At 29.1% G+C, this 23,583-nt stretch overlaps 1 protein-coding gene across 10 annotated transcripts in view; it reads right to left on the bottom strand.

The window, feature by feature from the left end:
* Window positions 1–23,583, bottom strand: part of LOC143243070 (uncharacterized) — a 698,461-nt gene that overhangs the window by 602,817 nt on the left and 72,061 nt on the right. The gene's annotated exons all lie outside the window — the stretch shown is intronic.

Genomic DNA, 23,583 nt, shown 5'->3' with positions numbered 1-23,583 from the left:
ATTTCAGAACAGTATTAACTATTTTACAAAGGTACATCTTCAAAGTCAAACTATTTTCATGTTCAGTCTGAGTGTGATGTATTTCTATATACAATATTTCAGAACAGTATTAACTATTTTACAAAAGGTACATCTTCAAAGTCAAACTATTTTCATGTTCAGTCTGAGTGTGATGTATTTCTATATACAATATTTCAGAACAGTATTAACTATTTTACAAAAGGTACATCTTCAAAGTCAAACTATTTTCATGTTCAGTCTGAGTGTGATGTATTTCTATATACAATATTTCAGAACAGTATTAACTATTTTACAAAAGGTACATCTTCAAAGTCAAACTATTTTCATGTTCAGTCTGAGTGTGATGTATTTCTATATACAATATTTCAGAACAGTATTAACTATTTTACAAAAGGTACATCTTCAAAGTCAAACTATTTTCATGTTCAGTCTGAGTGTGATGTATTTCTATATACAATATTTCAGAACAGTATTAACTATTTTACAAAAGGTACATCTTCAAAGTCAAACTATTTTCATGTTCAGTCTGAGTGTGATGTATTTCTATATACAATATTTCAGAACAGTATTAACTATTTTACAAAAGGTACATCTTCAAAGTCAAACTATTTTCATGTTCAGTCTGAGTGTGATGTATTTCTATATACAATATTTCAGAACAGTATTAACTATTTTACAAAAGGTACATCTTCAAAGTCAAACTATTTTCATGTTCAGTCTGAGTGTGATGTATTTCTATATACAATATTTCAGAACAGTATTAACTATTTTACAAAAGGTACATCTTCAAAGTCAAACTATTTTCATGTTCAGTCTGAGTGTGATGTATTTCTATATACAATATTTCAGAACAGTATTAACTATTTTACAAAAGGTACATCTTCAAAGTCAAACTATTTTCATGTTCAGTCTGAGTGTGATGTATTTCTATATACAATATTTCAGAACAGTATTAACTATTTTACAAAAGGTACATCTTCAAAGTCAAACTATTTTCATGTTCAGTCTGAGTGTGATGTATTTCTATATACAATATTTCAGAACAGTATTAACTATTTTACAAAGGTACATCTTCAAAGTCAAACTATTTTCATGTTCAGTCTGAGTGTGATGTATTTCTATATACAATATTTCAGAACAGTATTAACTATTTTACAAAAGGTACATCTTCAAAGTCAAACTATTTTCATGTTCAGTCTGAGTGTGATGTATTTCTATATACAATATTTCAGAACAGTATTAACTATTTTACAAAAGGTACATCTTCAAAGTCAAACTATTTTCATGTTCAGTCTGAGTGTGATGTATTTCTATATACAATATTTCAGAACAGTATTAACTATTTTACAAAAGGTACATCTTCAAAGTCAAACTATTTTCATGTTCAGTCTGAGTGTGATGTATTTCTATATACAATATTTCAGAACAGTATTAACTATTTTACAAAAGGTACATCTTCAAAGTCAAACTATTTTCATGTTCAGTCTGAGTGTGATGTATTTCTATATACAATATTTCAGAACAGTATTAACTATTTTACAAAAGGTACATCTTCAAAGTCAAACTATTTTCATGTTCAGTCTGAGTGTGATGTATTTCTATATACAATATTTCAGAACAGTATTAACTATTTTACAAAAGGTACATCTTCAAAGTCAAACTATTTTCATGTTCAGTCTGAGTGTGATGTATTTCTATATACAATATTTCAGAACAGTATTAACTATTTTACAAAAGGTACATCTTCAAAGTCAAACTATTTTCATGTTCAGTCTGAGTGTGATGTATTTCTATATACAATATTTCAGAACAGTATTAACTATTTTACAAAAGGTACATCTTCAAAGTCAAACTATTTTCATGTTCAGTCTGAGTGTGATGTATTTCTATATACAATATTTCAGAACAGTATTAACTATTTTACAAAAGGTACATCTTCAAAGTCAAACTATTTTCATGTTCAGTCTGAGTGTGATGTATTTCTATATACAATATTTCAGAACAGTATTAACTATTTTACAAAAGGTACATCTTCAAAGTCAAACTATTTTCATGTTCAGTCTGAGTGTGATGTATTTCTATACACAATATTTCAGAACAGTATTAACTATTTTACAAAAGGTACATCTTCAAAGTCAAACTATTTTCATGTTCAGTCTGAGTGTGATGTATTTCTATATACAATATTTCAGAACAGTATTAACTATTTTACAAAAGGTACATCTTCAAAGTCAAACTATTTTCATGTTCAGTCTGAGTGTGATGTATTTCTATATACAATATTTCAGAACAGTATTAACTATTTTACAAAAGGTACATCTTCAAAGTCAAACTATTTTCATGTTCAGTCTGAGTGTGATGTATTTCTATATACAATATTTCAGAACAGTATTAACTATTTTACAAAAGGTACATCTTCAAAGTCAAACTATTTTCATGTTCAGTCTGAGTGTGATGTATTTCTATATACAATATTTCAGAACAGTATTAACTATTTTACAAAAGGTACATCTTCAAAGTCAAACTATTTTCATGTTCAGTCTGAGTGTGATGTATTTCTATATACAATATTTCAGAACAGTATTAACTATTTTACAAAAGGTACATCTTCAAAGTCAAACTATTTTCATGTTCAGTCTGAGTGTGATGTATTTCTATATACAATATTTCAGAACAGTATTAACTATTTTACAAAGGTACATCTTCAAAGTCAAACTATTTTCATGTTCAGTCTGAGTGTGATGTATTTCTATATACAATATTTCAGAACAGTATTAACTATTTTACAAAAGGTACATCTTCAAAGTCAAACTATTTTCATGTTCAGTCTGAGTGTGATGTATTTCTATATACAATATTTCAGAACAGTATTAACTATTTTACAAAAGGTACATCTTCAAAGTCAAACTATTTTCATGTTCAGTCTGAGTGTGATGTATTTCTATATACAATATTTCAGAACAGTATTAACTATTTTACAAAAGGTACATCTTCAAAGTCAAACTATTTTCATGTTCAGTCTGAGTGTGATGTATTTCTATACACAATATTTCAGAACAGTATTAACTATTTTACAAAAGGTACATCTTCAAAGTCAAACTATTTTCATGTTCAGTCTGAGTGTGATGTATTTCTATATACAATATTTCAGAACAGTATTAACTATTTTACAAAAGGTACATCTTCAAAGTCAAACTATTTTCATGTTCAGTCTGAGTGTGATGTATTTCTATATACAATATTTCAGAACAGTATTAACTATTTTACAAAAGGTACATCTTCAAAGTCAAACTATTTTCATGTTCAGTCTGAGTGTGATGTATTTCTATATACAATATTTCAGAACAGTATTAACTATTTTACAAAAGGTACATCTTCAAAGTCAAACTATTTTCATGTTCAGTCTGAGTGTGATGTATTTCTATATACAATATTTCAGAACAGTATTAACTATTTTACAAAAGGTACATCTTCAAAGTCAAACTATTTTCATGTTCAGTCTGAGTGTGATGTATTTCTATATACAATATTTCAGAACAGTATTAACTATTTTACAAAAGGTACATCTTCAAAGTCAAACTATTTTCATGTTCAGTCTGAGTGTGATGTATTTCTATATACAATATTTCAGAACAGTATTAACTATTTTACAAAAGGTACATCTTCAAAGTCAAACTATTTTCATGTTCAGTCTGAGTGTGATGTATTTCTATATACAATATTTCAGAACAGTATTAACTATTTTACAAAAGGTACATCTTCAAAGTCAAACTATTTTCATGTTCAGTCTGAGTGTGATGTATTTCTATATACAATATTTCAGAACAGTATTAACTATTTTACAAAAGGTACATCTTCAAAGTCAAACTATTTTCATGTTCAGTCTGAGTGTGATGTATTTCTATATACAATATTTCAGAACAGTATTAACTATTTTACAAAAGGTACATCTTCAAAGTCAAACTATTTTCATGTTCAGTCTGAGTGTGATGTATTTCTATATACAATATTTCAGAACAGTATTAACTATTTTACAAAGGTACATCTTCAAAGTCAAACTATTTTCATGTTCAGTCTGAGTGTGATGTATTTCTATATACAATATTTCAGAACAGTATTAACTATTTTACAAAAGGTACATCTTCAAAGTCAAACTATTTTCATGTTCAGTCTGAGTGTGATGTATTTCTATATACAATATTTCAGAACAGTATTAACTATTTTACAAAAGGTACATCTTCAAAGTCAAACTATTTTCATGTTCAGTCTGAGTGTGATGTATTTCTATATACAATATTTCAGAACAGTATTAACTATTTTACAAAAGGTACATCTTCAAAGTCAAACTATTTTCATGTTCAGTCTGAGTGTGATGTATTTCTATATACAATATTTCAGAACAGTATTAACTATTTTACAAAAGGTACATCTTCAAAGTCAAACTATTTTCATGTTCAGTCTGAGTGTGATGTATTTCTATATACAATATTTCAGAACAGTATTAACTATTTTACAAAGGTACATCTTCAAAGTCAAACTATTTTCATGTTCAGTCTGAGTGTGATGTATTTCTATATACAATATTTCAGAACAGTATTAACTATTTTACAAAAGGTACATCTTCAAAGTCAAACTATTTTCATGTTCAGTCTGAGTGTGATGTATTTCTATATACAATATTTCAGAACAGTATTAACTATTTTACAAAAGGTACATCTTCAAAGTCAAACTATTTTCATGTTCAGTCTGAGTGTGATGTATTTCTATATACAATATTTCAGAACAGTATTAACTATTTTACAAAAGGTACATCTTCAAAGTCAAACTATTTTCATGTTCAGTCTGAGTGTGATGTATTTCTATATACAATATTTCAGAACAGTATTAACTATTTTACAAAAGGTACATCTTCAAAGTCAAACTATTTTCATGTTCAGTCTGAGTGTGATGTATTTCTATATACAATATTTCAGAACAGTATTAACTATTTTACAAAAGGTACATCTTCAAAGTCAAACTATTTTCATGTTCAGTCTGAGTGTGATGTATTTCTATATACAATATTTCAGAACAGTATTAACTATTTTACAAAAGGTACATCTTCAAAGTCAAACTATTTTCATGTTCAGTCTGAGTGTGATGTATTTCTATATACAATATTTCAGAACAGTATTAACTATTTTACAAAAGGTACATCTTCAAAGTCAAACTATTTTCATGTTCAGTCTGAGTGTGATGTATTTCTATATACAATATTTCAGAACAGTATTAACTATTTTACAAAAGGTACATCTTCAAAGTCAAACTATTTTCATGTTCAGTCTGAGTGTGATGTATTTCTATATACAATATTTCAGAACAGTATTAACTATTTTACAAAAGGTACATCTTCAAAGTCAAACTATTTTCATGTTCAGTCTGAGTGTGATGTATTTCTATATACAATATTTCAGAACAGTATTAACTATTTTACAAAAGGTACATCTTCAAAGTCAAACTATTTTCATGTTCAGTCTGAGTGTGATGTATTTCTATATACAATATTTCAGAACAGTATTAACTATTTTACAAAAGGTACATCTTCAAAGTCAAACTATTTTCATGTTCAGTCTGAGTGTGATGTATTTCTATATACAATATTTCAGAACAGTATTAACTATTTTACAAAAGGTACATCTTCAAAGTCAAACTATTTTCATGTTCAGTCTGAGTGTGATGTATTTCTATATACAATATTTCAGAACAGTATTAACTATTTTACAAAGGTACATCTTCAAAGTCAAACTATTTTCATGTTCAGTCTGAGTGTGATGTATTTCTATATACAATATTTCAGAACAGTATTAACTATTTTACAAAAGGTACATCTTCAAAGTCAAACTATTTTCATGTTCAGTCTGAGTGTGATGTATTTCTATATACAATATTTCAGAACAGTATTAACTATTTTACAAAGGTACATCTTCAAAGTCAAACTATTTTCATGTTCAGTCTGAGTGTGATGTATTTCTATATACAATATTTCAGAACAGTATTAACTATTTTACTATTTTTGTAAAGGTACATCTTCAAAGTCAAACTATTTTCATGTTCAGTCTGAGTGTGATGTATTTCTATATACAATATTTCAGAACAGTATTAACTATTTTACAAAAGGTACATCTTCAAAGTCAAACTATTTTCATGTTCAGTCTGAGTGTGATGTATTTCTATATACAATATTTCAGAACAGTATTAACTATTTTACAAAAGGTACATCTTCAAAGTCAAACTATTTTCATGTTCAGTCTGAGTGTGATGTATTTCTATATACAATATTTCAGAACAGTATTAACTATTTTACAAAAGGTACATCTTCAAAGTCAAACTATTTTCATGTTCAGTCTGAGTGTGATGTATTTCTATATACAATATTTCAGAACAGTATTAACTATTTTACAAAAGGTACATCTTCAAAGTCAAACTATTTTCATGTTCAGTCTGAGTGTGATGTATTTCTATATACAATATTTCAGAACAGTATTAACTATTTTACAAAAGGTACATCTTCAAAGTCAAACTATTTTCATGTTCAGTCTGAGTGTGATGTATTTCTATATACAATATTTCAGAACAGTATTAACTATTTTACAAAAGGTACATCTTCAAAGTCAAACTATTTTCATGTTCAGTCTGAGTGTGATGTATTTCTATATACAATATTTCAGAACAGTATTAACTATTTTACAAAAGGTACATCTTCAAAGTCAAACTATTTTCATGTTCAGTCTGAGTGTGATGTATTTCTATATACAATATTTCAGAACAGTATTAACTATTTTACAAAAGGTACATCTTCAAAGTCAAACTATTTTCATGTTCAGTCTGAGTGTGATGTATTTCTATATACAATATTTCAGAACAGTATTAACTATTTTACAAAAGGTACATCTTCAAAGTCAAACTATTTTCATGTTCAGTCTGAGTGTGATGTATTTCTATATACAATATTTCAGAACAGTATTAACTATTTTACAAAAGGTACATCTTCAAAGTCAAACTATTTTCATGTTCAGTCTGAGTGTGATGTATTTCTATATACAATATTTCAGAACAGTATTAACTATTTTACAAAAGGTACATCTTCAAAGTCAAACTATTTTCATGTTCAGTCTGAGTGTGATGTATTTCTATATACAATATTTCAGAACAGTATTAACTATTTTACAAAAGGTACATCTTCAAAGTCAAACTATTTTCATGTTCAGTCTGAGTGTGATGTATTTCTATATACAATATTTCAGAACAGTATTAACTATTTTACAAAAGGTACATCTTCAAAGTCAAACTATTTTCATGTTCAGTCTGAGTGTGATGTATTTCTATATACAATATTTCAGAACAGTATTAACTATTTTACAAAAGGTACATCTTCAAAGTCAAACTATTTTCATGTTCAGTCTGAGTGTGATGTATTTCTATATACAATATTTCAGAACAGTATTAACTATTTTACAAAAGGTACATCTTCAAAGTCAAACTATTTTCATGTTCAGTCTGAGTGTGATGTATTTCTATATACAATATTTCAGAACAGTATTAACTATTTTACAAAAGGTACATCTTCAAAGTCAAACTATTTTCATGTTCAGTCTGAGTGTGATGTATTTCTATATACAATATTTCAGAACAGTATTAACTATTTTACAAAAGGTACATCTTCAAAGTCAAACTATTTTCATGTTCAGTCTGAGTGTGATGTATTTCTATATACAATATTTCAGAACAGTATTAACTATTTTACAAAAGGTACATCTTCAAAGTCAAACTATTTTCATGTTCAGTCTGAGTGTGATGTATTTCTATATACAATATTTCAGAACAGTATTAACTATTTTACAAAAGGTACATCTTCAAAGTCAAACTATTTTCATGTTCAGTCTGAGTGTGATGTATTTCTATATACAATATTTCAGAACAGTATTAACTATTTTACAAAAGGTACATCTTCAAAGTCAAACTATTTTCATGTTCAGTCTGAGTGTGATGTATTTCTATATACAATATTTCAGAACAGTATTAACTATTTTACAAAAGGTACATCTTCAAAGTCAAACTATTTTCATGTTCAGTCTGAGTGTGATGTATTTCTATATACAATATTTCAGAACAGTATTAACTATTTTACAAAAGGTACATCTTCAAAGTCAAACTATTTTCATGTTCAGTCTGAGTGTGATGTATTTCTATATACAATATTTCAGAACAGTATTAACTATTTTACAAAAGGTACATCTTCAAAGTCAAACTATTTTCATGTTCAGTCTGAGTGTGATGTATTTCTATATACAATATTTCAGAACAGTATTAACTATTTTACAAAAGGTACATCTTCAAAGTCAAACTATTTTCATGTTCAGTCTGAGTGTGATGTATTTCTATATACAATATTTCAGAACAGTATTAACTATTTTACAAAAGGTACATCTTCAAAGTCAAACTATTTTCATGTTCAGTCTGAGTGTGATGTATTTCTATATACAATATTTCAGAACAGTATTAACTATTTTACAAAAGGTACATCTTCAAAGTCAAACTATTTTCATGTTCAGTCTGAGTGTGATGTATTTCTATATACAATATTTCAGAACAGTATTAACTATTTTACAAAAGGTACATCTTCAAAGTCAAACTATTTTCATGTTCAGTCTGAGTGTGATGTATTTCTATATACAATATTTCAGAACAGTATTAACTATTTTACAAAAGGTACATCTTCAAAGTCAAACTATTTTCATGTTCAGTCTGAGTGTGATGTATTTCTATATACAATATTTCAGAACAGTATTAACTATTTTACAAAAGGTACATCTTCAAAGTCAAACTATTTTCATGTTCAGTCTGAGTGTGATGTATTTCTATATACAATATTTCAGAACAGTATTAACTATTTTACAAAAGGTACATCTTCAAAGTCAAACTATTTTCATGTTCAGTCTGAGTGTGATGTATTTCTATATACAATATTTCAGAACAGTATTAACTATTTTACAAAAGGTACATCTTCAAAGTCAAACTATTTTCATGTTCAGTCTGAGTGTGATGTATTTCTATATACAATATTTCAGAACAGTATTAACTATTTTACAAAAGGTACATCTTCAAAGTCAAACTATTTTCATGTTCAGTCTGAGTGTGATGTATTTCTATATACAATATTTCAGAACAGTATTAACTATTTTACAAAAGGTACATCTTCAAAGTCAAACTATTTTCATGTTCAGTCTGAGTGTGATGTATTTCTATATACAATATTTCAGAACAGTATTAACTATTTTACAAAAGGTACATCTTCAAAGTCAAACTATTTTCATGTTCAGTCTGAGTGTGATGTATTTCTATATACAATATTTCAGAACAGTATTAACTATTTTACAAAAGGTACATCTTCAAAGTCAAACTATTTTCATGTTCAGTCTGAGTGTGATGTATTTCTATATACAATATTTCAGAACAGTATTAACTATTTTACAAAAGGTACATCTTCAAAGTCAAACTATTTTCATGTTCAGTCTGAGTGTGATGTATTTCTATATACAATATTTCAGAACAGTATTAACTATTTTACAAAAGGTACATCTTCAAAGTCAAACTATTTTCATGTTCAGTCTGAGTGTGATGTATTTCTATATACAATATTTCAGAACAGTATTAACTATTTTACAAAAGGTACATCTTCAAAGTCAAACTATTTTCATGTTCAGTCTGAGTGTGATGTATTTCTATATACAATATTTCAGAACAGTATTAACTATTTTACAAAAGGTACATCTTCAAAGTCAAACTATTTTCATGTTCAGTCTGAGTGTGATGTATTTCTATATACAATATTTCAGAACAGTATTAACTATTTTACAAAAGGTACATCTTCAAAGTCAAACTATTTTCATGTTCAGTCTGAGTGTGATGTATTTCTATATACAATATTTCAGAACAGTATTAACTATTTTACAAAAGGTACATCTTCAAAGTCAAACTATTTTCATGTTCAGTCTGAGTGTGATGTATTTCTATATACAATATTTCAGAACAGTATTAACTATTTTACAAAAGGTACATCTTCAAAGTCAAACTATTTTCATGTTCAGTCTGAGTGTGATGTATTTCTATATACAATATTTCAGAACAGTATTAACTATTTTACAAAAGGTACATCTTCAAAGTCAAACTATTTTCATGTTCAGTCTGAGTGTGATGTATTTCTATATACAATATTTCAGAACAGTATTAACTATTTTACAAAAGGTACATCTTCAAAGTCAAACTATTTTCATGTTCAGTCTGAGTGTGATGTATTTCTATATACAATATTTCAGAACAGTATTAACTATTTTACAAAAGGTACATCTTCAAAGTCAAACTATTTTCATGTTCAGTCTGAGTGTGATGTATTTCTATATACAATATTTCAGAACAGTATTAACTATTTTATAAAAGGTACATCTTCAAAGTCAAACTATTTTCATGTTCAGTCTGAGTGTGATGTATTTCTATATACAATATTTCAGAACAGTATTAACTATTTTATAAAAGGTACATCTTCAAAGTCAAACTATTTTCATGTTCAGTCTGAGTGTGATGTATTTCTATATACAATATTTCAGAACAGTATTAACTATTTTACAAAAGGTACATCTTCAAAGTCAAACTATTTTCATGTTCAGTCTGAGTGTGATGTATTTCTATATACAATATTTCAGAACAGTATTAACTATTTTACAAAAGGTACATCTTCAAAGTCAAACTATTTTCATGTTCAGTCTGAGTGTGATGTATTTCTATATACAATATTTCAGAACAGTATTAACTATTTTACAAAAGGTACATCTTCAAAGTCAAACTATTTTCATGTTCAGTCTGAGTGTGATGTATTTCTATATACAATATTTCAGAACAGTATTAACTATTTTACAAAAGGTACATCTTCAAAGTCAAACTATTTTCATGTTCAGTCTGAGTGTGATGTATTTCTATATACAATATTTCAGAACAGTATTAACTATTTTACAAAAGGTACATCTTCAAAGTCAAACTATTTTCATGTTCAGTCTGAGTGTGATGTATTTCTATATACAATATTTCAGAACAGTATTAACTATTTTACAAAAGAATATTAACATACAGAAAAGGTTGACATAAATAAAAAATGTTTGATAAACTACCTTAACACTAATGACAACCAATTGATAATACTATTAAACTCAACATTTCATGTCAGAGGTTTTTAGAACTCTTAGGTGAAACATTAAGTTCTATTCTTCAAATCAAATCTTTAGTGTATAAATATCTTGCTGTCTGAAAGTGTATTATTTCTTATTTACAAAATTCATTATCTTCCTCAGTTATAAATATCAAACTTTCTAAGTCTGGTTCAGATCCAGCTTTCAAGTTACTCTGCTGCTGTCACACAGAGCAGAGATTTCTGCAATGTAGTTTTGAACAATTAGAAATACTATGGCCAAATATTTTTGTATTGAGGGAGAGGAAGTCATAATAAAATACAAATCATAGGAACTGAAGACGAATTTTCCATATTCTTCTTAATTTGTCCATGATCTAAATAAATGTTAAGCCTTATCTTAGCTTCCACCATTTGTTTTGTTGTTGTTGTCAGAAGTAGGATACCAATGACTGTTGATCAAGACACTTGTGGTCTAGATACACTAGTTTCCATAAAATTAGCAAACACTATTTCTCAAATCATTAGGAAACACATGTTTATCCTTAAATCAAAACAATTAACTTCATTGCAACATAAAAAAGAGCTTTAAATTCTAGTTTTACAGTGGAAATATCTTTTTATGGTAGTTTTTGTACACAGTTTTAGTAATCTTTGACAATTTTAAAATATATAACATGCAGTAGTGAAGCCAATTTATGTAATATCTCTACATAAACTGGCTGCATTAGTAAGAGATGTTTTATTATTAATTTTAACATGATTTTATCTTATATTTCAAAATAGAATTCCATATTTTAAAATTTGTTTTATTAGTAACCTTCATACACAAGTGTTGAAGTTATAAAAAATTATGTTGAAACACACATATATCCTTAATATAAAATACATGGGGTCGGTTTATTGGACGAATGCCATATTACAGATGGAATGTTCACTATATTTCTGAATTTACTGTGCGTATCTACACAAGATGTTGCAAGCTGTTAGTAAAATGTACAAGTCTGTTGTATGCTAAATATCAAATACACTGCAAAAGTATTTCTAATCAAGAAAGGATGGTAAAAATAAAGATGGCAATCTGAGTTACATATTAACATGTTAATGTTTATGTAAAGACTTAAAATACTATATCCATGGCACTGTTTGCATATTGTGCTTGCATTGCCTTTAGAGCCTCTGAAATGTATATTTACAAGTTTTCCTTTTCAGTATCCCTGTACACTGTAAATGATATTTACTCTTCTTCACCATGAACTGTCACTAAATCAAATACATAAACCAAATTAAAAGTTACAAATAACCATCTAACTATCATAAGTATACTTAAATACTAAACAATTTTCATGTATTTCTGTATATATTTGTTAGCAATGTGAACAGTTTCACTACTTTGATCACAAGACTATATGGTATTGCAACTAAATATACTTTACTGTGTTTCACACTGATCCACTAGTTTATTTAACAAAACACTCAGACTTGATCAATAATAAAACTAAGACTGGTAAAGTGACAAAGTGTGCTGTTAGTGATGTTAAATATACTTTTACACAATTACTTTATAATGTTATTTTAATACATTCTGTACAAACAGAAAAGTTAATTAAAAATTCAGATAACATGCATAATGTGGCATAAATTAATTTTTTAAAGAAATAAGTTCTATTTTGAAAAGTGTGCATAATTTGGATTTATTCACCAATAAAATGTATATGTTTTTTCAAGATGTATAAATTATTCTGATAAACTTTGTGTGACTGTAACAGTATTTATCTGGCACTAAAATAAATAGAGATAAAACTTTTGCAGTCAGATTCTGGTTAAAGTTTGTTATTCTAAATGATGAACAAAATAACCTATGTCCATTTTGGAAATGCCAAAATTAGAAACAGGTAAAACTCACACAATTCAGTAAGGAAGGTGGCTATTCTTTTATAAATCTAGAAAAGGTTAACAGTAAATCAGTTGTTTCCACAATTTTATTCAACAATGTAGAAAGGAACAACTAACCCCTAATTTTGTAAATGTAAAACTTTCAAAAAAAATTAATAAATACACAAACATTATTCAAAATTTAATACAGAAAAAACTATTTAAGGCCATGTTGAACACAAAATACAAAAAACTACATGACTTACAAAAACAAAAAAGGAACCCAGACCATCAACTGGCATGCTGCATTAAACCAGAGATTTACAGACTTATACAACAAAACATAAACCAAATCAATACTAAGAATGGCAGAGACAAAAAGATCTGCCACAACAAAAAACTAGAAAACTAAGATGCAAACAACAGAAAAGACACCAAAACGACAAACTGTTGACTAACCTCATAATTAATAGATCTGACTGACAATTAAACACAGACGAGATACATCTACTTAACAAAGGACTCAACTTTGCAATAGCACCTAGGAACATTCCAACCATAGAAATCAAAACGTGTTTAGAAAATCTATGCAGGAGACTTGTGATACTTTCTACACAGAACAAATCAAGGAAACAACCAACAAAAAGAAGATAACTTTGATAATTTTATTGACATCCAACAGTCAAACTTCCCAGGTAAAATTAAAAATTTATATTTTCCAGAAACACCTAAAAACAACATCTTAAACGATTTTTTCAAAGAATTTTCTCACAAAACCATCAACATAATTTCACAAAACAGAAAATAAAAACAATCTTTCAAAAGAGGCATTAATTCCATTAAAACCTAAAACAAGACAAAAACATAAAAATTCTAAAAGCAGATAAAGGTAACGCTATTGTCATAATGAATACATCCAAAAAATGAAAACATCCTATCAAACACGAACAAATTTAAACCAATACACACAAATCCAACAAAGACACGAGAAGCAACTTAACAAATTACTACTAAAAGTGGAAAAAGCCAACACAATTTCACAAACACTTTATTCAATTCACATATGAATTATTTAATTACAATTTTGGTAAATACATAGCATGGGCATTCTCCAAATATGAAACATCAGCCTAATCTAAATCAACTTAATCATAAAGTCTTAATAGCCAGTTTCGATGTTATATCCTTCTTTACAGAAGTTCCAACCACTGAAGCCTGCAAAATCGCCTTAGAACTCTATATCCGAGACCCTAACCCAACTATAGACATTACCAGCAACCAATTAGCAACCCTCATAGAATTCACCATGATAAAGACAAACTTCATGTTCAACAACCAAAACTATATACAAACAAATGGCCTAAGCATGGGCAACCCAGTATCACTAGTTCCAGCCAATATTTTTATGACACAAGTTGAAGCACAAGCAATTAACACAGCATTACATCCACCACTATACTGGTACAGATATGTAGATGACACAGTTGCAGGATTCAAATCTACTGAACACATACTTAATTTTTTCAACCACATTAACTCTATACATCCCAACATGAACTTCACATGTGAACAGGAAGAAAGCAATCAAATATCATTTCTTAACCTCAAAATTACAAGAACCGATAAACAATTCAAAACAGAAATCCACTCAACAATCACCCATACTGGACTATACATTCCTTGGCACCCAGCACATGAAATAAAACAAAAACTCAACATACTAAGAAACCAAATAAACACAGCCATAAAACTATGCTCACCAAATAAAATTAATGATAAATTTTACAAAATGAAAAAATACTTCATCAACATCAATAAGTTTCCTCCACAAACCTTAGAAAACATTATACGCACACACCTAGACAGAAAGCAAAATCAACCAACAAAAGTAAATATATCTCACGAATTAAAAAAGTCACAAAACCATATTCGGCTGCATACCATATATTCCTGACATCAGCAGACAAATAACCACCATTTGGCAGATTCTAGTAACAAAATATGACATTCCAGTTAATACTAAATATATTCAAAAAACCAGGAACAAAACTGAGGTCTATACTATGTAAAAACTACTCTGACAAACACCACACCAACATTATTTATAAAATACAATGTGATAACTGCCACGACTTCTATATTGGAGAAACAAATAGAAAAATGGAAACCAGATTCAAAGAACATAAAAATCATCTACACACGTTTTCGAACACTTCAAGTCAAATAAACACAACATAACCACAGAAAACACTCAAATACTAAATAAAGAAACAAACATAAACAAACGCAAAATTAAAGAAGCCTTACTTATACAACAACTTAAACCCAAAATAAACCAATATAAAGGAATGCCATTATACCTATATTAATATAATAAAATAAATAAAATTATATATTCAAACATCTAACACCGCTCTCTACATTGCGACACTTAGTTACACAACCCCTTCCAAACATGTGGTCAGCTTCCGGTCAGTTACCTCTTTCTTTGTGAACCTGACGATGACCGAAAAAGGTCAAAACGTTGTTCGCTCTTCTATGTAAAATATTTTCTCAACCAAAACGAGCAATTTTTTGCATATAAAATACTGAACATATGAAACATAAAAGAGGAAACTAAAAGAGTGGGAAAATTAGACCAATCCAAAAGCTAAAATGACTTTCTAAATGTGTATATACCTACTGGGAGGGAGTAAAACTTACCACAGACCTTCTAGGAAGAATAACAATACCTTACTACCTGTATTAATATAATAAAATAAATAAATTATATTGGACCAAAGTATGACCTTACCAAGTTTCAAGATAATCTGCCAAGATATGTAGGTATGGCAGTCGATTGAAAAGGGTTTGGAAGAAGATGAAACAACAGAAAAACTGTATCTCTCTTATGATGATGAGGAACCCAAGTGAGGTAAAAATCTATCTCAAGATGTCTGCTATGGGTATTAAAACTTTTTGTTATCCTGAAGGCTAAAGAGACCGAAGAAGGTTGAAACATTGTTCTCAAATTTATTGTAATAAAAGTTTTAATACCCATACCAGCCATCTTAAAATACAGTACACCTCTCTGTGGAGACATAATTATGAGAAATAACTGTCTCGAATGCTATACTACAGAAAATTGGAAACTGGATTCACTGAAAATAATAAAAAATCCTCCCAAGTTTACAAAGTGCATCTTTTAAAAACAATTTTACTTTAAACATAGAACAAAAAATCAATGACCATGAAGTTATAAAAATCATCTTAATTTTAGAATGCAGCCTTACTCTAAAACAGTACCATCTGTGGTACTAGGATATCTCTATTAAGCCTTTTAGTGATCTCTAATCATTTGGGTAAAAAAACCTTTAAAAGTAGACTCATTCTTGAAACACCACTGAAAACCTTTCTTGTAAATAGATTGGACCACCAAAAGATTGATAATAAGCAAAATACATAATTTCATGATTGTTGAGACAAAATTAAAATTTGCCTACTTATATTATATATTATTATATTACTCATATTATTTTTTATTCATGTTATTGTTACACAAAACTACAACAAAATCGACTGAGCATTTTGAACCACAACATTCACAGATATGCTATATGGAATACTGTGAATGTCCATGACTTACTTAAAAATTAATTATTTTTCAGTGAAAGATGTGTTATGTGGTTATAAGTACATAACAGATGCAAAATTGTTCTGAGTGGACTTATGTAAAACAAGTTTACACAAAACCTTGAGAAATAATTACTTCAAAAGACACAACTCTTTATTTAAAGAGATGTTTTAAACACTTGTTTTACTTGAAAGAGCTGTTTTCCACTGGAATTTTATACGTGCCTAGTGGGGGTCATGTCTCACTCTAAACACATATTTTATATGTACCTAGTGGGGGTCATGTCTCACTCTAAACACATATTTTATATGTGCCTAGTGGGGGTCATGTCTCACTCTAAACACATATTTTATATGTACCTAGTGGGGGTCATGTCTCACTCTAAACACATATTTTATATGTGCCTAGTGGGGTCATGTCTCACTCTAAACACATATTTTATAATGTACCTAGTGGGGTCATGTCTCACTCTAAACACATATTTTATATGCACCTAGTGGGGTCATGTCTCACTCTAAACACATATTTTATATGTACCTAGTGGGGTCATGTCTCACTCTAAACATATATTTTATATGTGCCTAGTGGGGTCATGTCTCACTCTAAACACATATTTTATACGTGCCTAGTGGGGGTCATGTCTCACTCTAAACACATATTTTATACGTGCCTAGTGGGGTCATGTCTCACTTTAAACACATATTTTCTCATTGCTGTGCATTAAAAAAATCAACATAGGAGATAATTAAAAACTAGGTATTTAAAATCCACAAATAGAGAAAATAAAAAATGTAAGCAAATAAAACTGTAGATCTATTGCTGACAGTTTACACAAGCAACAACTCACCATTTTGATTCCACTATAAAATTATTTCAAATGATATTTATTGTGTTACAGGACTCCACTGAGATTTCTGCAAGAAACTGACAATACTTTTAAACTTACTTCCCATCCTTAATTATGTCACAGTATGAAATTGTCTAAGTTCTTCATTTTAGCTATCATAAAATCCAGTGTTTTACTAGTATATATATCAATTGGAAACTACAGCTTGTGCATTTCTCGTGTTGTTTTATTGAAAACATCCACAACAAAATTAGGGGATTCTGATGTTGGATATTGTTATTCAAGCCACTGTTGTTCATTATTACTCAAGTTTATTTCCCTGGCAATATGTCAACAGGTGTTTGACACTAGATGATTACCATAACAGATGTTGCTATTCAATATCACATTAGAAATTCTTTCTATTGTCTTTTGTACTTAGCAGAAGTCACAAGTACATATTCAGTATTTATTACCACTACATATATTACTCTTTCACATAGCTATTGCAATTTTAAATAGGTAGTTGTGGTAAATGTTATTGGTAATTGACCATACTGTACCGGTAGACATACACTTCGTCAACAGTAACAAGATGCTTCTCTTTCTTACATGACAGAATGCTTGGTGTGATCTGTATTACACTTAGATTACCTCATGACCGTACTGTACCAGTTGACATACATTTCGGCAACAGTAACAAGATACTTCTCTTTCTCACAGAAGACGTTTGAACCGATTCACATATTTAGATATTAAGAAATTTTCTTGTTCTAAGGTTGTCAGAGAACCGAGTTTTGCTCGTGCTTTGTGAAAATGGAAAACAAAAATATTTTAATGGGTACAGCAACATCGATGTTTGTTTGAAGATTTACGAAAACAAATAAGATTGTAATGTTTGTTGATTTGTTGGTTCTGAGTCGTAAAACTAGCAGACAACACAGCGACAGCGCACGTGAGAAAACACCACGAGCCTGTAGATCTAGTTCTAACGTCTTCTCCTGGAAACCAAATTCTCCGTCCAAGAAAAGACGATCTCTACAAAGACCGATTTAATTGAAGTTATACACGACAATACATAGGTTGTTAACAATATAACATGATAAGAACATATTTAACATTAACAATATTTGATAGAACTGTTGAACATATAGTATAATGTCTGTCTGCTGATAAAACTAATGTAAAACATAAATTGTCTAGTTAACAGTGATGGCGAACCTATGGCACGCGTGCCAGAGGTGGCACGTGATAGGATTCCCGCATCTTTGCTAAGAAGTATGTTGAATTTCAGGAAAACTATACTTGGAGTAATAAATTCTGTGCTCTGCGTAAAACACTTGAGAAAATAGAGTGTGGAGGGATCTTGGAAGAAAACGTTGCAAAGAGTTGTGAAAATGAAATTCTTAAAGTGTGGAATTCTTTGCCAATTAATTTTAAGTCAATGAAATTACTTGGAATAGCTCTTCTTACTTTATTTGGATCATCTTACGCTTGTGAGCAGCTGTTTTCAACTTTGAATTTCATCAAATCAGACAGAAGAAACAAGCTTACAGATGAACTGAGTGCTGCATGTGTTGCTCTCAAATCAACAAGTTATCCGAGTGTTCACAACCGCAGAGATCGCATTGATTTAACAAAATTCAAGACAAAATATACAAATTTTAAGTCAAGGCTATTTATTAGTTTCATTGAAACTTTTGTAATTCGACTTTTTTAAAATTAAAAATACTCATCAAAAGTCGGTTTTTATTGGAAAGTAACTGTCATCTGTATGAAAATCCTGGCACATTCGAATAGGCAAAATAATTTTGGGTCACAATTGAGGCACGCAATCTCTAAAAGGTTCGCCATCACTGGTCTAGTACATGAAGCGTAATATTTTAATGGTAAATATTATAAGTGTTTCACAGAGGACGCTAGTGTAGACAATTACTGATAGTGTGTAACAACCAAACAACATCTACTAAATCTTCAGCTCTACAATGTGTATAAAATATTATTTATTTTTGATTAACAGTTTAACACTAAAAATACATCAGAATATTAACAACAAACTATAATGTTTTAAGATAAATAAGCAACACTAGTTTATATGTGACTAAATAGTAACATTAATTTTAAACATCTTAACTTACACTTATTATCAGACATTTTACCGCGTGAGACATTCAATACAATGAAAACACTTTTTCATTGTTTACCAATAATTGAAGTTGAACTATCAATAAAGATGAACCTTGAACTGTATATGTTTTAAAATGGACTCCTAACCTTGAAGTGTCTCGTTACTTAATAAAGTAGATATGTTGTCTGTGGTTAATCACTGCACTCTAACACTGCTATTCATTTTTTATCATTACTTACACAAAATATGATACTAAACGACTTTCTGTTCTTTGTAATTTATATTTTGTTTACAGTTCCAACAGTTCAACTGTACAGGATTCTAGATAGACTAACACTAGAAAAAACATATTGTTATATCACAGTGTAAGAATATGTTTTGTATGTAATAACTGGTGCATAATAATACTGTAGATACTTCTGTATGAGAGATGTTTAATTAAATACCAAATGACTTCCTGTACTTGTTTCTTTGGTTTGTTTTGGAAATAAGCACAATGCTATACAATGGGCTATCTGTGCTACGCCCACCATGGGTACCGAATCCCGGTTTTAAGCGGTGCTTTTTGTACTTTAACACATTGGTTTTATTTCATGTTCCGGCATTAAGATAATCACATGTAACTTGCTGTATAACCAAACTCAGAAACTTATTATCCGTATACTAATAACACATTAAACTTGCTACCCATTATAAGACATTACACTGTATTTGGTTCAGTAAATGAAAACTCACAAATCCTTTAAAATGTACTATTTCACACTTATGTATGTCGAATTATATACATGTGGTCAGTGTCTGAAGAAACGTTTCCATGTGTAATGTGTAAACTATTTTCAGTTCCTACTCTAGGTCCTTCAGCGATAAACTGCAAACAACAACGTTTGTTAAAAAATCTGTTTGTTTTGTAAATACTTTATTAACTTCTAGAATCTACCATGTAAGCGTGGAAAGTTATCAGTGTTACGTTAAGTATTGTTCTTCAATCGCTCTCTTCCCAGAGTTAAGTAATTCAATATCAGCTTTAGTGTTTCTTCACATGATATGAATTGTTTTTTGTCTTCATTCAAACCTTTTTCATTCACAAGTCGTTAAATGTCGCTGTTGTCGTTAAGAATCAACGATGGGTTCAATACACACGTTTCACTTCTACTATTTGTTTAATTCATGAAACTAAATTCTAAAACAGCTAACCCATCGTCTTCACATAGTCTCCTATGGCATAGCGGTAAGTTTATGTAGTTACAACGTTCAAATGCGGTGTATTATTCACAAGTGAACAAAGCAGATAGACCAGTGTGGCTTTATTCTTGTGAAAAAACAACAACATATTTTTATCGTTATGTTATATCAGAGAAATAAAATATTCTGTCGTTCAGCTTTAATTTCATGAAATAAGAAACTCTCTATTATTACAGTAAGTGGCGCTGCTTTTACAGTAGATGGCACTGCTTTAAATTATATTTATGAGTAAAGTTGACATTCAGTTTTCAGTATTATCATAAATATTGTAATTACGTGTTACAAAATACTGACTCCATAATGTTATATGAAATATAAATAAACATATTGATTCATAACAATAATATATAAGTATTATGAAATCCTTTGTCATTGTGTTATAATGAATTTTATTCGTCACTCTTTCTCCATTTGTGAACCTAGCTAATAAACATCACTTCAATAAAACTGTTAAAATTACTTCAGTACTCAGGTCAACCAACGATGATACTGAACATATCACAAAATATAATATTATTTCACACTTTCGTTAGTTTTGGGTTCGTCAATAAAAACCTCCTTCTATTTGTTTCTAAACCAATCTTCTTTATTGTTTTCAGGATAACATATTATGTAAAATTCAGTTATATATTCTAATTCGATACAATTTGTCAAGTTTAGTTATAACACTATGATTACATGCATACATTCCTGATAGTAAATGAAAAACCTAACCATCAGAATGAAACACATTTAGACCAACTGTTGGATAAATATAACCAGGGTAATAATACAAGGACAGTTGTGTAACTTGGGTAATAATACAATGACAATTGTGTAACCTGGGTAATAATACAAGGACAGTTGTGTAATTTGGGTAATAATACAAGGACAGTTGTGTAGAGATGTTCTTCCTTCATCGACATGTGATGGGTCTGTGAGAAAATATCCATTGAGGGAAAGATTTGTGCATTACATTAAATTTCCAGTCATCCCATCCTCCGTCTTTCCACATCTGAACACACTCACTGTCTACAAGCGGTATGTTATTAATTCCTGTTTGAACTTTTATGTAACGATATATCCCATAGTATAACATGAATTTCCGTTGCTGATTGTTCCATATTTGATGAAGCCATACTATACATGACAGTCAGTACTAACAGTACATTGGTGTCAGCTTTTAAGTATGTAGAGTTGAGGCTGGCATTTTCTTCTGTACTTAACTAAATCTGTAACTCGAATTAGTTAGAAATACCTTTGAGAAAACATCTTTGAAATGGTCTGTAGTAAATTTTAGTAGAATAAATAATGCTATTTATTAGTAGAAGTTTGAAACCAAACTGACCAATAGTTCTTCCATTTGTAAGCAACATCAATAGATTAAATGCCAGTACCTCTGAAAACAGAATACATCCAACATAATAGACAGAAATAGAATATCGTAAATCAGATAAACATTTGGAAATATTTAACACTAAACTACCAGTACCATTATTTCGAATATTCGCTTATCTGATTAGACATAATGTTCAAGGATTTAATTATTTTATTGATTTCAAAATAGAATTACGTTTAATTAGGAGTTATATTACAAATTTTGAATAAAAAAAACTAATACTTATTGTATGTTACAACTTAATTTTGGTGTTAAAAAGCCTGAGATTTAGTGGTTAAGGTAATCGACTCGTAATTTGAAGGTTGCGGGTTCGATTCCTTATCCCACCCATCATGCTCGCTCTTTCAGCCATGTTGGGCATTTTTCGTTTGTAAAAGAGTAGTCCAAGAGTTTTGAGTAATTATCTAGTCTTACGTTGCAAAATTGGGAATGACTAGTATAAATAGCCCTCGTGTAATTTTGCGCCAAAACTGAACTAATTAAACAGAAAATTTTCTTTGACAACAATTGTTTGTTGTAATAAGCGGTCGTTCTACAAAGTAGGATATTCTCTCTTAACCTGAAGATCACCTAGGAAACGTTGTTCTTATCAATAAAAGTGTTGATACCCATAGTAGCCGTTCTGAGATACAAAGACAGGCATCATAGTGTTATTATCATTGACAAAAATTATTATTTCAAGAGTTGTCTTCCTACACACCAGACGGAAGCTAATTTTTGTGAAGAAATTTAACTCAACAAATATTGACTTCTTATATTTTAATCAAATACAGAATTGGTAAACACATTCAATATTATTAGATTTGTATTTTCAATAATCAGCTAAATTAACTTCGAGTGGGGGACCAAATGAACATCAGAATTAAAGTTTTGATGATTTAGAACATGTGAAATTTTTACCAAATTATTGGAAAGTTTCCAAAAATATTAACCGAAACATGTTAAAAACTTCCAGATAAAACTATCTTAATTTGACACGTTAAATTTCATTATTTGTGTAATTATTGATTTAATACCTTCCAACGTACGTGGAAGACAACTAATATAAACTATTACATAACCGAACCAACAGACTAATTACAAATGTGTTATAAAATGTGATATTTAACCATTCTTAATATGTAATATGTCGTTTGAACACCGACATCTCATTCTTCTAGTTTATATTATTTTAATCTCTATTACTATTATTTTATTTTATTACTTTATGCGAGACTGGTGAATGCAGGATAAGAATGACAGATGTAAGGTTCCTCAGTCACCTCCAAAATATAGAGTACAT

Source organism: Tachypleus tridentatus, unplaced genomic scaffold (assembly GCF_004210375.1).
Source record: "Tachypleus tridentatus isolate NWPU-2018 unplaced genomic scaffold, ASM421037v1 Hic_cluster_2, whole genome shotgun sequence".
Lineage (NCBI taxonomy): Eukaryota > Metazoa > Arthropoda > Merostomata > Xiphosura > Limulidae > Tachypleus > Tachypleus tridentatus.
Note: the sequence above shows the minus strand (reverse complement) of the source record. Positions and strands in the feature narration are given on the sequence as shown.